This window comes from Ochotona princeps, chromosome 3, assembly GCF_030435755.1.
Source record: "Ochotona princeps isolate mOchPri1 chromosome 3, mOchPri1.hap1, whole genome shotgun sequence".
Lineage (NCBI taxonomy): Eukaryota > Metazoa > Chordata > Mammalia > Lagomorpha > Ochotonidae > Ochotona > Ochotona princeps.
The window spans coordinates 103,829,233-103,844,220 of NC_080834.1; the positions used below are offsets into that span (position 1 = coordinate 103,829,233).

The 14,988-nt window shown below is 41.3% G+C and overlaps 1 long non-coding RNA gene across 1 annotated transcript; it reads right to left on the reverse strand.

Moving 5' to 3' along the window:
• Positions 1–5,354: 5,354 nt before the first annotated feature.
• On the reverse strand, positions 5,355–10,214 carry LOC131479834 (uncharacterized). The gene is made up of 2 exons (XR_009245128.1): positions 10,108–10,214; positions 5,355–5,676 (listed from the first exon to the last, which is right to left on the reverse strand). It is a non-coding gene; the product is annotated as an uncharacterized LOC131479834 (long non-coding RNA).
• Positions 10,215–14,988: the final 4,774 nt, after the last annotated feature.

Below are 14,988 nucleotides of genomic sequence, written 5' to 3' on the forward strand. Positions count from 1 at the left end.
CATAGTTCCATGATTCTGAAGTGCAAACAACACACACCCATCCCTGTTTTAAACACCTAGAGGAACCCTAGTTCCAGCTAACATTTTCTGTCTGCTTTGATTTTTAAAATGCAGATGAATGACATTTCTAATGTGCTCAGTCCCAGGGCTGGTTAGGGTTGCTAAGTGACAACCGTGAATTCAACATCTATGAATTGAAGAAAAAGTAGGGAATTAAAATTTCACGGAATAATGGCAAAAAGGGAAAAATATTAGCAATTGAGACAGTTTTATATCAATGTTAGTATATTGCTATTACAACATATCAGGAACATCCTAGAAGTCAATTGCCTGGCTGTTACTGGATCTTACAATTAAATCAGGGGAAAACACCAAGCCAGAACAGATATCTTGGATGGGTAGCCTATGAAATGTTCCAAAGTGTGTGTCACACAATTAGCGCTGGGGGCTCTATTTGCTGGCCCACAGTGTTTCCCATATGCGGCAGAGTCTGGGCCATGGACCTCCTTGTTTGTGCAGGCATATGCATCACCGTGGGGCCCGGCACACAGCTGTGGGGGGAATGCGCTGTGCACCCTAAGGTTATAACCCCCTTCTCTAAATTACTGTTTACTGATGTGGGAGAAAAAGACTCCTGGCATTGCCCAATCATTACTCTTGGCACAGCTCAATAATTAATGAAGTGTTAAAAAGACTCTGCTGAAGTTGGTGCATCTGCTACAGGGGACGTGAAAGTACATGAAAGCTACCCAAGTAGCCAACTCAGAACCACACATGGCCTGCCCTGTTCTCCCCGGAGAGTCAGCGGGGGGTAGGAGAATGAATGGGGCAGTGAAGGAGAGAAAGGGGGCGTTGACCACCATGATTTTTCCAAATTTTTGGGAATAGAGAATCCTAAGGTCGTACAAGTGTCATTTCTCAGCTGTGTCTCTCACAGTTTAGAGGCAGGTCCTGGGACTTGGGGAAAAAAGGAAATCTGCACACAAAATCATCTGCCCCTTGGTTCTAACTTCACTCTTGTTAAACCCGCACTTTAAAAGAATCTGATGATGATCATGCAAGGGCAAATAATTCCTGCCATGATGCGGTATTCAGCTCCTGAAATTGCTTGGAGGAGGCAGGCTGGCCTTCCGCTTACAGAATGAGATATCAAGAGAATGTTTTCAGCAGCAAAATTAGCAAAGGAAGGAATAAATATTATTTTTTCCTTTCAAAGAGCCCAGTTTGGAAAAAACCCAAGGATTAACTCTTTGTGCCTCAGTCTGATTTCACAGTGTGTCACCTCTCGCTCTTGTCCTCATCAATCACTGACATGGGACCAGGCTTCAGACAGGCCTCCAGGCTTTCCCAGGAATCCCTGCTGTTCGTCTGGGAAGTCGGGTCTGGGCTAGGGAACATAGTTCAGGTGCAAGTTGCCTCCAGCTTCAAGCCAATTTCTGGAGCAAAGTGTCTCTGTGCTAATACGTAGAAAAGAAGAACATTGGGAGAATGGCTGGTGCTGCCTCATTCCTGGGACTCCCTGCCCTTATCACTCCGATCTCGTTACTAAAGTTCTGGTTCATAGTAAAAGCAAGGCATTGGCCCAGTTCTGTTTCATTAACTTTACCCTGCTTTGACTGGTGATAAATTGATTTTGGTTTCCTGTTTCTCCCCCATTATTGCGTGCATGCATTCCCTCATGTTCGCAATTTCTTCTTGTGGCAGCTAAGGGGGAGTATAGGGCAAGCAGTAAACCTTGAGGAATTAGGTGCAGGCTGTCCTATTTTTTTCCCCTTCCTTTTTAATATGAAAGTGGTTACAGGCACATTTTTTTTTTTTCAGAAACCTCTCAGCGGGAATTGCAAAGTTTTCTCAGACATCACCTAGCAACAAAACCCAGCAAAACATTCGCAAAGCACTTTTTGCAATGCAGCCATCACTGACTGGCAGGACTGACTTGTGGAAGGCTGAATTTGCTATGGAGGGGAATTGAATGCTTTCTTCTTTATTCAAGTAGAATGCTGAGATGTGCAGTCTGGATCCTGCTTGAACCAAATTAATGTACATTAAAGAATAAACCATAATGCCCATTGTGAATCAGAGGCAGGATGGATTCAACAGAATTTGATGATGGGCCAGTTCTCACTGAAACTATTTAAATTGAACTTTGAAAGTAGTTGTTTTAAACCAAGCACTCCAAAACTAATATAACTAACCTGTAATCTTTTCATATTAGGTAAACTATTCTAGACCTTTGGACAGTGTGGGAAACCTTAAGTCTATTGGGTTCAGAAAACTAACTGAAGATTATTTAGGCTCTTCCTTGTAAATAGTATTGATAAAACTCCCTCCCAAAGGAAAGGAAAGCTGCTTTGTCTGGCTTTGACTTTTACTCAGAGTTAGCAGTCAGACATAATGCCTATTAGCATGAAAAATATGTCACTTTGGAGCTTCGTTATAATGCCATCTGTAGGTCCTTGCTGTAGGTCTTTTTCCTCACAGATACTTACAAGGTCTTGCAACAAAGTCTTTTTGCTTTGCATTAAAACAAAACAGAACAACAAAAACAAAAACAGATTTTAAAAAACCCCTTATTTCAGTTTTTATTTCTCTAGTCCAAGAGCCATCAGTGGAGACAATACATCAACTCAACCATTCAGACACCAGGATCTTGTAATACTCACACTAGACCTACTGACTTCATATCTCTACATGAATAATACAGCATGCCAGCATGCTCTTTAGCCTAGTTGGTTCTTCATGGAGATAGCAAAAGGATTTATTGAGTGTGAATCACTCCTCATTATTCAGTAAAAATTCTATAAAATGTGCCGCATGTATGTATAATATGTGCATGAAAGATCGGCCTTTAACTTTGGCTCACCCAGGAAGTAAAGGTACCCAGTAACTTGTGGCAGGGAAAACAACCTTAATCTAGTCCATATTCTCTCCCATGTATCCGTAGACTTGCTGTGGCCTGAAATGTCAGCTTTTTGATTTATAACCCATATTGCGGATTGTAGAATTTGCCAACCAGCACTCACAAACAGTATAGCCCAGTAGTTCTGCATGACCCAGAACACAGGGCACTTTCTTTCTGCTATGCATCTTGGTGTTACGCATCTTACAGAGCATTCCACATTTGTCTTATATTGTTGTTTTCTAGATGGCAATTCTCATTTTTCTTTTTGTTTTCTTTTTTTAAAGATTTATTTTATTTTCATTACAAAATCAGATATACAGAGGAGGAGAGACAGAGAGGAAGATCTTCCGTCCGATGATTCACTCCCCAAGTAGCCACAATGGCCAGTGCTGCGCCGATCCGATGCCAGGAGTCAGAAGCTTCTTCAGGGTCTCCCACGTGGGTGCAGGGTCCCAAAGCTTTGGGCCGTCCTCGACTGCTTTCCCAGGCCACAAGCATTCAGCTGGATGGGAAGTGGAGCCCCCGGGATTAGAACCAGCGCCCCTATGAGATCCTGGCATTCAAGGCGAGGACGTTAGCCGCTAGGCCACGGCACTGGGCCCAATCTCATTTTTCAATAAAAAAGCTTCGTGAGTCAGGCAAAGCACCCTTATTTATCCCCTTAACATACCTAGTTCAGTACTTTTATCATATTGGGCTCAATGAATGATGGTTGCATTGATTGTTAACATTTTTCAGGAGACGTGATAAGTTTCAGAGTCATAACGTTGCTTGTTTTTTAATAAAGAGGAGCTTTTGATTTAACAAAAACATAAAGTACTGCAGAGAACACTTCCTCATGACTCCAGAGATTTGGGGTACATAGAAATAGGTGTATTTGTACCCAAATTCATCTTGTCTGGTGTGAAGTTCCCAGTAGACCAGATTCCCAAGGCCATTAAAAAAGGTGTTATAACTTGAGGGGAATCTTATTGATTTTGAAATCTAAACATGAGGTGTACATCCAAAACAATCAAAAAGAAATAAAGATCCAGAAAGTGGTGGGGAGAGGTGCATGTTGTGATGGGCACAGTTTTGGTAGGTTGAGCTGTCACTTGGGATGCCTGTATTTCATAATGGAACACCTCCTACTGGGTCTCAATTCTGCTTCTAACCCAGCTTCTTTCTGATATACACCCTGGAAGGCAGCAGGTGGCGGCTAAGGTGCCACATCCCTGTACTCATGGGGAATTTCTGGCTCTTGGATTCAGTCTGAGCCTGTGTCGGGCCCCACAGTGTGGGAGTTTGAGGAATGAAGCAATAGGTGAAAGATCTCTCCCTCCCTGCGGAATAGAGAAATGACTATGAAAAATACTTTTACAGGGTAGAGGAGATGTTTTGATGATTTTCATGAATCTCTTAATATTTCTGTTGAGAGTAAGACAAACCAGAGTTGTTAGTGAAATATGCCAGTCCCCCAAAAGACAAATGCATGTTTTCTCTGATCTGTGACAACTAATAAGCAGAGCTCGGAAAAATGTAATCTTTATTAGAAAGATTAACATCCTGAAATTTAATTACTGTTTACAGTCTGTGTCTATACTCCTGAGTAATAGAATTTCCATTTTTTTCCTTTTTTTTCCAGTTGCTATGCCATGATATTTTTGCCTACTGGAGTTTTAAGCTATGATTGTGTAGCAAAAGGAAAATATGCCACTGTAATAATTTTGGAGAAAAAGGGGGAAAAAAGGAAAGAGGTGGTGAAGGGGAGAGGGGAGTCCCTGGACTCCTAATTATGTATTCTGAAATATATGACATCTGCTCATTTTAAATACATTGCTTAAAAAGGGGACTGAAGAAAAGAACAGCCAAAGTTACACTCTCGGAGCATAAAAAGAAAGGGCTTGTTACACATGAAGAAGACTAACATTGTCATTAATTTTTTTTGGGTCCTGAAAGATATATTGTACTTCTTCCATAGAACCGTTGATGGTGGAAAATATCTCCAATATAATCCAATCCAAAACACATACTTCCTGGTCTTCAATAGATTACATGGATGAAGTGCTGACAATTTGAGAGAATCAAATTCTATTTATATTTATACACTTACACTAAATTTGTGGATAGTAACATAGCTAGATCTCAGTCCCCCACCTTCACATCAAAGGGTACATGTGGCACTATGGCAATTTGAAGTAGGGGTGGGACTTAGGAAAATGGAACTTTTGTCTAGTGCAGTCTTAGAAATCCATTTGGGGAAAGCAACACATACATAAGCAACTTGCATTTCTCCTCACCCTCATGGTAAAGGCAAAAAGTAAGATGACATTGAAAAGTTGATACCAATCACTGTGTACCACCCTAAAAAATCACCAGGTGGGAATTTTTAAATTCTGTTTAATGGAAGCAAAAATTTCTTTTAAGACCACTGTTGTAGGTATCAAAAAGGAATAGCTAATTACAAGGACGCTCTAGTTTCAGCAGTTTATAGCTAAAGGCAACTTTCTCACCTAATTAGTAATTCTTAACCAGGTAAAGGGGAAGACAGCTGCTTTTCCAGACATTTCATGCCTCGTTGGTCCCCGGTAACCAGATGGCATTGTTGTTGCTGATGGATGAACCAGAGACGTGGGGAGCGTCTACACCCACCTCTTTGGTTGCATCTAGAAAGTTGGCATTGAAATACCATCAGGAGAAGGCCTTCTGCAGCCGCCAGGCTGGGATGGAGAGCACTGTTGAAGTGGGTTAGCACCTTGATCTTTTGATAAGCTCACAGACTTCTCTGAGGAGACCTTGAAGGTGATCAGAAAGTGAGTTGTTGCATGTGGTAGCTACCTTTTGTCTACAGTGATTCCTGTGCCACACATTTTTCAAAAAACAATTAGAGGTGATCTCATTTGTGGAGCTATGATTTTAGTAGTTTGCTTATTATTTTCTTATGATCTTTCTGAACACTTACAGTATCTTTGTGCAGTCTGGTATGGCTGGGAATATAATTTCCATTTTTCAGGTTGGGACACTGAGATCCAGAAAAATAAGTTTAGTTGACCTGAGTCAGTAAGGCTAATTGCAAACCTTGGTATCAAAAACTCTGGTCTCTAGAGTCCCATAGTTAAGACTTCCCCTAACAAATGCAAACATAAGTGACAGACCAGGTGAAATGTCTATGGCTTTCACCAGTCGCCAGGGACATGGGAACTAAAATATCAGCATCTTCAACACATTGGTAAAAATTAAAGTTAACATTTATTGCCAACAAATTATGTAAACATATTGTTGGTATTCATGTAAGAAGTTAAAGCTACTTCACACATAGCATCCCACTTCTACTCATTTAAAACTTAGGAAAACTCATATATAACATAAAAATGTGAATACCATGATATTTTGGCATAGCCACAAAAAAACTGGAAACAACTTTAAAATCCATTCATTTGGTAATTAGTAAATGAATATGACATGAATATATAGTGAAATACATTGAAATTATTTTAGAAAGGATAAGACAGATCCGTAAGCACTAATATAAAAAGTCCCCCATGTCAATAAGAAGATGAAATAAAACTCATTGAAATATGTGTTTACTCATTTTTGAAAAAATTGTGTATTGAGGCAAAGGTATAAAATAAATACTCATAGAAAATTTGTCTGTAACGATGGAGATCAAACCGAAAATAGTAATAACTGTGGTGAGAAAAGCGACAATGTGGAACGGGCAGATAGTAAGAACATTTTATACTTCGTACACTCCTGTATTTGATTTTTAATAAACATTTATTTATGCAGTATCATAAAATTAAAAATGTTTACAAGGGAAAGTTATATCGTCAGGCTACCTTTGTTTCTTGCTTCCAGTCACTCCCATGCCTAGTCTGCTAACCAGAGTCATTCCTTCTCATCTGGAGCTCAGCAGAATGTCCCCTGCTCTGCATCTCCTGCCTTCTCTCTCTCTCTTTAACATGAGTGTTTGTTTATTTATTTATGTATTTCTCAGTTCTTCTCCTTTATTCTCCTGCTTTGCAGGGAGGGCAGGGTGTAGGGGACTGTTCCATGCTGTCAAACTATTCAGCACCCAGGGATTGGGGATGGTCATTTGATGACATTTTAGATACCCCCATGTGGGGAAGAATGTTCCAAGGGTGTTACTTGAGTTGGTAGTTCTGAGACGTTCTCAGCTTCAATGCACCAGGGTTGAGAAAAATCTTTCCAAGATTTCTTGGCTGACCAGGTCCACCTTAGTGTACATCCATAGATCCAGACACTTGCTGCAAAGCTTGGGCAGGAGAATTTTCTATCCTCTCATGAGGCAACTGACATCCTCTGGCCTAGAGGAGCTGGCTGTCATGTGTCCAGGGTGTATCTGGACATATTGTCCACTGCACAGGCCTCAGCAACTGAGGAGTCCCAGTATCTCCAATGTCGGATCACCAGTGGCTGCGATTTGAGTCCAGCGATCTAGTTGGGGAGTCCTCCAAGAAACCTTGCCTAGAGTGATCTCAGACTAGACTTGTGATAGCCAGCTAGTTCAGGTTCCAGTTTGGTCTGTTACCTGCACCAGCCAATGCAAATAATAGTGGTTGCAGCTGCATGATCAGTTCTGCACCCAGCCCTATATCTCACATGAACTGATGGGTGCTGTGGCCCAACCCAGCCAGCCCATCACAGTTCTGGTGCTCATACATACTAGTGAGTGCTGGGGCACAGTAAGGGAGACCCCTAATAACCTCCATCAGGCATTTTGCCAGCCTTGGTTTTTATGTGCGTTGGCATGTGCTGTGGATTAGCCCAGTCCATCTCACATTCCATCTGGTGCCATGTACTCTTATGGACACTGCAGCTTAGTTCAGTCCAGCTTGTCTCCAGACTTAGCCCTCATGTATGCTGATGGGTGTTACCACCTTGTCCAAACTGGCCTGCCCCCAGCTTTGGCTCTCATGCCTGCCCGCAGGAACTGTAGCCAGTGGGGGATGCCCATGTTCCCCCTATCAGGCCTGCTCCCAGCCCTCACCAGGTCCACTCCTAGTTTTGGGTCTTACGTAGGCCAGCATGTGCTGTGACCCATTCTGAGTCTTGGCACTCACCAGCAGGTGCTGCATTCTTGGTGTAGCCTGGCCTACCCTCAGCCCTAGCCTTCATATGAACTGGTGGGTATTGTGGTCCAATAAGCTGGCCTGCACCATGTCCTGGTTCTTTTCCATGCCAGTGTTTGCTATAGACTGGCTCATTCCAGCCTGCACTCAGACCCAACTCACACATATGTTGATAGGTTCTGCAGCCCAGCCTGGCCTGGCCTGGCCTGACCTGAGCCCTCGCTCTTGCACTCGCCAGCAGGAGCTATGGCCTAGCAGGAGAGTTCCTCAACTTCCCCTACCAGGCTTGCCTCTAGTCCCATGTCTTGTGAGTGCTGGCTGGTGCCGTGGCCCAGCTTGACATGGCTGGCCCCCAATTCTGGCAATCACTGGCAGGTGCTGTGGCCAAGCCTAACTGGCCTACACCTGTTCCAACTCTCACCAGTAGGTGCTACATCCTAGCCCAGTCTGGTCTAACCCCCAGACCTGGCTCTCATGTGACCTGGCATGTACCTGTTCCACACCCATTCTCGCTCTTATGAGCAGCAGTGGGTGATGGAGCCTGGCCCAGTCAGAGCTTTGCTGGTTCACTCCTTACATGACTACAATGTTTGAGGCTGGCCCAGGCCAAAGCCAGGAGCCAGGGGACAGCTGATACACTATTTAGGGTGGGAAAATTAAGAACTAGCCAGACCAGGAAACATTGCACCTGCAGAGGGAACACGTATGATTGAGCCCCAAGGAATACCCCCTTGACTCTGAAGAACTTAGGCAAGGGACAAGTCCATGATGAGACAGTCCAGAGTTGCTTTTCTGTTTGGGTGCAGACTGTGGTGGTTGTCCTAGGGTGCCTCTCTCTGCATCTTTCCCTGCATCAGCATACTGGCCTTGGAGTTTCTGGTGAAAATTTCCTTCAAGGATCACGAAGCATTGCCAAGTTCATTGATGTGGGAAGGTCTTACCTTGTGCACCAAAGATGACTGAGGGTGTGCAGAAACACTGTAATGGTTCACTCCCCACCACTGCTGGAGCTGTGCCTATCTGAAGCCAGGGGCCCAGATCCTCTTCCAGATTTCCCACACAGGGTGCAGGGTCCCAAGGCTTTGGGCCATCCTTGACTGCTTCCCAGGCCACAAGCAGGGAGCTGGATGGGAAGCGGAGTTGCCAGAATTAGAACCAGCACCCATATGGGATTCCGGAGCACAAGGTGAGGACTTTAGCCACTAGGCTGCCGTGCCAGGCCCCATCAAGTCAGTATATTTTTGACAGAGATAGTGAGACAACTGAGTTGGTGATGGACTATTTTGAATAGTTCATACAGGGATATCTAGACACTGTATTGGGAAAAATGAACTTTGTTACCTCATACTGTACTCAAAAATTAACCTCAAGTAAATCATAAATCTAATGCAAAAGCTAAGACTATAAAACCAAAAGTTCATCATGAACTGAAGGTGTACATGAATTTCTTATGCAGGATATAAAAGTATTAAACATATTAGGAGAATATTGATCAAAATCAGTTTTCTGGACCTTCTAGGGATCCTGATAATTGTAGTTTCCTCTTTAATGTGCAAATAAACTGATTAACCAAAAGCAGATGAGATAAAACAGAGACAAATACATGAACCATGTGTCCTTTATTTTTTCTAACCATTAATAGAAAATGCTTGTAGATTAGTTTCCATAATTAAGCATTAGGCTTTGAAATTCTTTGGAATATGCAATAACAGACATTTTAGCATCAATAGATCAACCTCTGCTTTTCCCCCTCAGTGCCACTGGTGTGTAACAACCCTCTGTTAGAATCCCAGAAGTGTGTCTGCAGGCTGGTTCACCCAGTACTTTGAGTACTATATTATAATAATATAGGATCATGATGGCTTGTCATCATGACAAAATGGCATAAAGAAAAGTCATCACAAATGTAATGGAGTGCTCAAATGCTATTTAAAAGAAATTCCCTCCTCCTCACATTTTCCTTGTTGTAATAATGATAACCCCCCTAATTTCCAGTTCAACAAAAGTGGGAAATGTAGGTTTGGAAAGCATAGCATATGTAATTTCTAGAGGTAGGCTTTCGATTTTGTTTAGCTTAAATTAAAAGCAAAGGATGTGCATTGAAACACTCAAAAGGAATTTAAAATTGCATACTTGAAGCACACCTGTGAATGGTCTAGTTCTCATTACAGCATTAACAAAAGGCTGGAGGGACGCAGGCCGTTGTCTCTACCTGCTTTTTGTTGAAGGAAATCTAAAATGAAAAGACACAACAGAAGGCTCGAAGACAGAGGGAGGTTGTTGTTAAGTTCTTTCCTGGATTTCCATTTTATCTTCTACCCAAGAATCCAGAATATATTTTACACAAGATCTTACATACAGAGTTCCTAATGACCCTAATTGCAATTTAGGTTTGTGATTTTCTGACATCATGAGTAATCAGGGACCACATGAACTCAAACTGAAAGTGAAATTCTGCTACTCGATAAGACAAATAAAGCATACTTTTTTGAGTGATAGATATGCATGATGAAGGTAGGTGTAAAATGAAGAGGTCACCAAAAGTGGAATAGATGAAAGAATACTGTAGAGTTCACAAGAAGTTTTCCTTGCAAAAAGATCAAACAGTAGTTGAAAGTATGTTTAAAAGCTGCATTGTGGTAGAAACTTCTATTCTGAAATTCTTCTTTAGCTATTCCATTTGAAAACACACATTAGCTGTTAGGTTAGCATCAGATATGGAAATGTCAAAATGACCATGGTCTCAGTGAGGGATAAAAGAGAAAAATGGAAACTTGTTGTTAAAACACATCATTAACTGTATTTGCACCTTGCATTTATTGACCTTGAGAGTATGGGTTGTTTATCATCACAGACAATCCTGCACTGTGGACAATGAATCCTCCTAATGTTTGGTTAGGTGTGCCTGGCACTTTTTCTTTGAAGATGTTCTGATGCATGAACTAAGGTCTTAATCAGATTGATTGTCCAGAACATGTTAAAAATATATTTCCTTTTAAACAGCAGTAGCATCAAATAACCCGACAAAACAAGCATATTAAGCAGGACTCCTTTTGAAGACTTTAGTAACTATAGTTTAACTTTCTGAAACAATCTAATTACCTTTTGTTGACTTCAAAGGGATGAAGTAGAACCACCAAGCAACTGACACTGATTTGAACAAGCCTTGGTTAGTTTATTCTAGCAGCTCAGTATGCACTTCAGAATGCAGATCTTGGATAAATTGTGTTGGCATTGACGTCATTTTCCACAAACTCTAGGTGTATAAATGATGATACATGCATGTTTGCAACATTTTTGGGGGTTCCACTTCACTTAATTCTGTGGTCTCATGTTTGGCTTTTGGGGATGGACACTAACCTAGGCTTGTCCACTGACTGCCTTTTTATGTTTGTGTTACTAAAGTATGATTACAAGTGATAAGTGTCTTGAGGAGAATAACTGAATTTGTCTTCTAAGAGTATGTATTTTCAGTGAGTTGTAAAGAAAAAGAGCAAGGCTGCTTTTGTCTTGATGCACAGCATTGTCAATGGACCTCATTCTGCTTCTCCTTCATCTCTGTCCCTTCTTGGTTGTGCTTCCTCTTTAGTGGCAGAGTGGACAGGTCATGATTCCGTTTCTGCTGTCTTGATGTCTCTCGCCATGCCTAGCAGTTTTATGAGTGGGAAGTGATAAGATTTCCAAGACTTCAAAAGCAAATTTACAAAAAGTAAAATGAATTTATCAATAATTTAGATTCATAGTTCTTTTGTTGGAAAATGTAAAACTCACTCTCTGAAACATGTTTTGTGACAGATGCATGTTAACAAAACCACACCCATTTTAATTGGCTTCCCTTCCCTGGCTGCCTGGAGGGTTGCTACACATTCCAATGGGGAATAACATGGCAAGAACTTTCTAGGAATGTCATCACTGTATGTGTGTAATACATTCTTCCAGGGCAATTGGAAAGGGGGTTGAATGAGCATAAGACAAGTTAGTGAAGTGGTGTAGCACTAAAAACAGTCACTTACTGAATGACATAGATTATCTGTTATCAGCTTATTTCATAGCTCAGGCATTAGAAGCACAAAGAGGTTGAGTAGTTGGAATTCTTACCCACATACATGTGACTCCCAAGCAATCTGTATTAGCAACACAATTGTGATAAATTTCATTTGCATAGGAAGTCACAAGTTAGCCCATTTCTGCCACAGGCCCCAATTTTTTCTAGATAAGTCATTGAGGATAAAAACAATGATTTGGGTGTGTCAGCCCAATTTTGTAAAAGGGATCATGGTACCAGCATCCCAAATGGCCAAGAGTGTAACTGTTCCTAGATGTTTTGTGTGATGTAACTTGTATTTGTAATAAAAGAGCACCAGCTGTGTTATGAACTTTCCTATCTAGTGGTTATCTCTGGCTCACCATAAATTAAAGCATTTCTATTGCATTTTAGGGTATTTTGGGGAGAATGTGACTTGTGGATTTACTTATTCATGTTTTGGAGACATTTTTCCAAAGGAGTAGTTAATATAAAGCAATATTCATGCAAAATGCAAAACCAGTAGATGGATAGGTAAATAAATATATACAGGTATTCTCATAGTCAAACCATGTAATGGAGACTAGCATATTGGGAAGTGACAACACATAGTGGTATGTGTCTCTGTAATGAATAAAAAGGGGACTCTCAGTGAAACAGTAAAATCATATTGTCAATATGATACTAAATTTTCTCTTTGTCTATACCTACAATGCCACAATAAACTTACATAGCAGAACATTAATCTAATAACTGTTACTGAAGAGCTATACATTGCAATTCTATGGAGGACATGGTGCGATGGGAACACTGGGTGTGCCAAAGAGGAGGGAAGGTGGGGGGAGTCCCTATATTGCAAAAGACATCATGAAAAATTACAAAAATAATTTTAAAATGGTCCCATTGCGGTAGCCTAGTGGCTAAAGTTCTGGCCTTGTATGTGCTGGGATACCATATGGGCACCAGTTTTAATCCCGGCGGTCCTGATTCCCATCCAGCTCCCTGCTTGTGGCCTGGGAAGGCAGTCGAGGATGGCCTCAAAACCTTGGGACCCTGCACCTGTGTGGGAGACCCAGAAGAGGCTCTGGGCTCCCGGCTTCAGATCAGCTCAGCTCTGGCCATTGTGGCCACTTGGGGAGTGAATTATCGGACATAAAATCTTCTTCTCTGTCTCTCCTCTCTGTATATCTGACTTTCCATTAAAAATAAATAAGTCTTTGAAACATAATAATAAAAAAACAAAAGTTGGGAAAAAGTGAAGAAAGGAGCAAGACGACTCCCGATGGAAATATCCTGAAGGCTCACATATTCTCTTGAAAATTCACATGGCAAATGTTCAGCAGAGGTTAACTCATTGATCAGTGGGGTTTAAAAAGGAGTAGAGCACGGTTTAAGGGAAGTCATAGGAGAGGCAGGGATCTGTAGTGAAATAATTACAGGTTTTAAAAAAGATTTATTTATTTAAAAGTGTTAACAGAGAGAGGGAGAGACAGAGAAAGCGGTTTCCTGTCTACTGGTTTATTCTCCCGCTGGCCGTCATGATGGGGCTGGGTCAGCCAAAGCCAGGAGCTAAGAGCTTTTTCTCAGTCTCCCACAAGGGCATCAGGGACCAAAACATTTGGACTAGCCTCATTCTCTGCTGCTTTTCCCAGATCATTAGCAAGGAGCTGGCAGCTGGGATTCGAACCAATGTCCATATGGGATGGCGACACTGCTCGTGGAGGCTTTATTTGTTAAGCCATAACTTTGTCCCCTATGATGGGGAGTTTGTTGTTGCTTTGTTATTTACATTCTGAATTTGTGTCTCCAGGCTCATTATGATTTTTGGAGAATACATCATGTGATATGATACAGCGGGATGTTGAGAAAGTAGATCTAAATATATTGTGTTTTTATTTCTTTTATAGTTCTTAATGACCTATCATGACTCAGATGGGCTAGCAACTGAAAGGGATGCTCTGTTCATTTAGTGGTTATGAATTAAAGGAGGGAATATATCTGTCAGGGACAGGACCAAGGAGAACATGGAAAAAAACCAACTATGTAGTCACCATTTATAATATTGGTGACCCTCAAAACATCCATATAATGCAATAGAAAACACATCCAGCTTTTTTTTCCTACTGAGGAAACAAACCATCATCTTTTTCCTCCTATAGATTGAAGCCGTTTACAACTATTGAAATTATTATGAGGGTCTGTAATTCAAGCACTACCTTTAATAGATATGTAAGTTAGCTTCTCCCGTGTGAGTCAGATGAAAAAAGTTTATAGAAAGCAGGCAATAAACTTAATAAGGTGTTCTATAATATGCAGAATAAATATTAGTACAGTACGTGAACCTAAATGACAGCAACAAATTATAAAGCTTAGCATGCAATTAAAATCACTAATGGAACACTGACTGTACAGGGAGAATGTGCTCATTCTCAGATCATCAGATCAGTCAAAGAGCAGCCATTCGGTGTCAGAGCCACCACTTGAACTAATGACACCCTCTTCAACTTATTTTTAACACTGTCTGTCATGTAATAGCTATTCTTTATGGGTGTCTTCAATTCAATTTTAGCATATGTTAAACATGTTAATAAAATATGTCCTCAGGGCAGAATGGTCTTCATGGTCAAGGGATAAACTTCCTGTCTACACTCCAGTGAATTTTCCCCACATCAACCTGATGGACAGATAACAACAGCATGCTTGCCAGTGATTAGATGGCTAACAGCGCCTTACATGGGAAACTTAGAACCAAAGAGCTGCCTGAAACTTGTCAATCCATTCACCTTGCTGCCATGCAAGCCTTGATGCCTGATTGCTTGTTTTTCCTTTTACAAGGCTGGGCTTTTTTAGCTTGGGGCTTTTATGAGCGTGCATCAGTCAGAATGACTTATTTCAACCTCATGCCTTCAAATCTCACTCATCTTTGAAAACCCATGCTAAATGCCATCTTCTCCCTGAAACTCCCTCCTCACTCCTCCATTTGGAAGTCA